This window comes from Hyaena hyaena, unplaced genomic scaffold (genome assembly GCF_003009895.1).
Source record: "Hyaena hyaena isolate Hyena2069 unplaced genomic scaffold, ASM300989v1 scaffold_0, whole genome shotgun sequence".
Taxonomy (NCBI): Eukaryota; Metazoa; Chordata; class Mammalia; order Carnivora; family Hyaenidae; genus Hyaena; species Hyaena hyaena.
Window position 1 is genome coordinate 7306540 of NW_024080632.1, and position 3592 is coordinate 7310131.

Here is a 3592-nt window from a genome sequence, read left to right on the forward strand (position 1 = left end):
CGAGACGCCCCAGGCGGCTGCTCAACCCCGGGTGAGCTCAAGGCCTGCCTTCCTGCCTCGCCAGCGCCCCGTTCCAGACTCTCAGTCAGGTGATGACAGCCACCCTCTGAGGTTTTGGGCCTGGAGGCGGGGCTCAGAGAGGGATAGGGGGCGTCCCGGGATGCACAGCAAGTCAGGGGCCGGGCGGGGGGGAGGCGCGCCTTGACCTCCCCCGCCCTGGGCCCTCTGCAGCTCCGAGTTCAAGGATGCAGAGAGGGCGACAGGGGGTTAAACCGGAGCTGCCCGCATCTGGGGCGCGGGGACCAGATTTCCCGTTCACACAGCGCACAATGGCCGCGCTCAAAGGCGCGCCGCGGGCATTGTTCGGCCCGGCGCCCGCGCGTCCCACCTCCGCGCGCGAATTAACCCCGTCACCTCGCCATTGTCGCCGCGCACTTCGGGGGCGGCCACAAAGGCGCCGGAAAACCCTGCCGTGTTGTGGGGCGGGGGTGGTGGGGGCGGGAAGAAGGAAGGGGGAGGGGGCGCAAGAAGGATGGGAGGTGTGGATGTGGGGGCGCGCAGGTAGGATGCGGGTCTGGAACTTGGGGTGGGGGCGCTCAGGCAGGATGAGGGTCCGGAGCGGTGAGGGGAGCACAGGCATGAAGGAAGGGCAGGGGGAGGGGAGGAGGGGGCAGAGGCTTACAGGATGGGGTGCCTGGAGCAGGGAGCCGCTGGCTGAACCTGGGTCGGGCTCCCGGTCCTCTGTCTTGCTCTCTGAGAAGGCTCTTTCTTTCTTTCTTTCTTTCTTTCTTTCTTTCTTTCTTTCTTTCTTTCTTTCTTTCTTTCTTTCTTTCTTTCTTTCTTTCTTTCTTTTTTTTTTTTTTTTTTTTTTTTTTTTTTTTTTTTTCTAGGAGAGAGAGAGAGACAGCGTGAGCAGGGGAGGGTCAGAGAGAGAGGGAGTCACAGACTGAAACAGGCTCCAGGCTCTGAGCGGGCAGTCAGCACAGAGCCCGACGCGGGGCTCGAACCCACGAACCTCGAGATCATGACCCGAGCGAAAGTCGGACGCTTAACCGACTAAGCCACCCAGGCGCCCCTGAGAAGGCTCTTTCTATTCTGTCTCCCTCTCAGGCTGTGCCTAGGCTTCTTCTGGGCTGTCTCTCTGTCTCCTCGATTGTCTCCGTCTCTGACTCCCTCTTTCTATATCTGTCTCTGTGTCTCAGTTTCTCTTTGCCTCTCTGTTATCCCTCTTTCTCTCCCTGCCTCGATTATTCGACTCTCCGTCTCTCTCTATCTCTCTATTTCTTATAGCCTCTATCTCTCTGCCTCTCTGATTATCTGTCTCTGTCTTCCTTTGTCTCTCTGTCAGCTTATCTCCCTGTCTCTTTCTCTCTGTTTCTCATACTCTGACTTCCTCTGCCTCTCTTTGCCTCTTTAATTCTGTGTGTGTGTGTGTGTGTGTGTGTGTGTGTGTGCGCGCGCGTGCGCGGCTGTCTGTCCATCACTCTCCAGGGCACAGAACAAAACCCCTCGTGGGGACTCAGCCCCTGCACTTGGACTTGGACCCACCTTCTCCCACAAACAGTTTTCCTGACACTTTGAGAGAGAAAAGGCCATGGGTGGGGGATTCTTGGAGCCCACTGTACAGATGGGGAAACTGAGGCGCAGAGGGGTGTATATTGATTAGAGGCCCCACCCTGCGCTGTTCCTGGAGTCAATATTCATAAAGATCACCAGGCTGTCCTAAGTGTGACCTCGAGCATCCTGGGGACATTATTTGCCCGAGCTGGGCCAGGGGCCTCCCAGGCATGTCCCCCAGCAAGCCGGGCCTCTAGTCTTGGGGACGGCTCCGGGGGGACCCCAGCTCCCCATCGCCTCTGCCTTCCTGCTGGGATGGGTCCCTCTCTGAGGCCTCCTGCTGCCCTTGGGGGGGGTGGGGCAGGGGCGGGCCGGGGCGGGGGGGGGGGCACGCTGGCGAGGGAGCTGCCGGGTCTCTTCCCCCAGGAGAGAGGCGGCCCCCAGCCAGGCCTGCTGCGGGTTAGATAAGGAGCGGGAGCCAGCGGCTCATCCTCTTTTTTGTAATCTCCTCCTCTCCCCCCGCCCCTCCCCTGCACCGACTCCCCTACTTTTTTTTTTATATCATCTTTATGGCTTTGGAATTATCTGGGCTGACACTGCATTCATTTAGCCAAGGGCAGGTGGGGTCGCGGGAGGTCGCTGTGTGTGTATATTCTCGGCGGCCCCCCACCCCCACTCTCGGGCGGGGAAGAGGGAATAAGGAAGCAGGATAGGGGAGAGGTTGGCGACACAAGTGACCGCCAGTGTAGGGCAGAAAAGAGATTTTGAGAGCTAGAAACCCTGTGGTGGCAGAGACCGCTTCTCAGGCAACCGTGGCTGAACCTTTCCCCCTCTCTCTGCCCTGGCATCGGGAGAAACATCTAGGGTCTCAAGAGGCATTGAATGGCAAAAGAATTGAGGTTTTTTTTTTTTTTTTTAACATTTTATTTATTTCTGAGAGAGACAGCGTGAGCAGGGGAGGGGCAGAGAGAGAGGGAGACACAGAATCTGAAGCAGGCTCCAGGCTCTGAGCTGTCAGCACAGAGCCCGACACAGGGCTCAAACCCACAAACCTGGAGCCTGCTTCAGATTCTGTGTCTCCCTCTCTTTCTGCCCTTCCCTTGCTCATGCTCTGCTCTGTCTCTCTCTCTCTCAAAAATAAATATTAAAAAAAATAATTAAAAAAGCTCTTGCTTTGATGATTTACTGTGTGCTTGCCATGTACCCGTGGGACACAGAGATGCCTCGTGCAGCCTCTGCCCCCAAAGGCGCTCACCGGTATGAGAGAGTGGCCCTTGTCAGCAATCTCATCAGCAAGTTTGGTTTTTAAAATAGTGTTTTATTTCTAGAGAGGAAGACAGATGTGCTCACAGCGCTTCAAAGTGGTACAGAACTTCCGAAGCAGATGATTTAGGGGTGATTCTTTTCATCAGAACGGGATATACCGCAAGGACTCTGTAAATGGAGGGTCCCCTGAGACAGGGGACCAAAGTCGTCGCTGAGCTCTCTGCTGGTTCACCCAGGGAACAGTTTCTAGTGGTGAAATGTACAAGGCAGCTGGGCCAGGCATTCTGGGTTTACACCTCCCCAGTGACCGGCCCGGTGGCTTCCCGTCTCTGAGGCCAGTGTCCCCCGCACCTGTAGGAGCGGACTGGGTCACACGCCCACCCTGGACAACAGCCTCCACCCTGGTCTCCCCGCTGCCACCGGGCCTACACTCTGCCTGCCTTTTCGTCTCCATATCCCAGCCCCGGGGAACTGCCGAAAGCCTAAATGAGTTTCCCCTGCTTAAAGCCCTCCAATGGCTTCTCCTTGCCCCTCAGAACCAAGTCCTTGCCTCGGCCTTCGAGGGTCTGCGTGATCTGGCCCAGCTCATCTCATCTTCTCCCACTTCCTGCCTTGCTTCCTCAGCTCATTTCTACCTCAGGGCCTTTGCACTTGCTGGTCCTTACCACAATGCGTTCCCCTAGGCCACCCTGGATGGGCCACCCTGTGCCTGTCTCATGACCACCCGATCCAATAGGCCTCTGATACTTCCTGTACCCTCTTATCTTTA

General features: G+C 57.0%; 1 non-coding gene across 1 annotated transcript; it reads right to left on the bottom strand.

Moving 5' to 3' along the window:
- Positions 1 to 986: 986 nt before the first annotated feature.
- TRNAE-UUC lies at positions 987 to 1071 on the bottom strand. The gene has a single exon. It is a non-coding gene; the product is annotated as a tRNA-Glu (tRNA).
- Positions 1072 to 3592: the final 2521 nt, after the last annotated feature.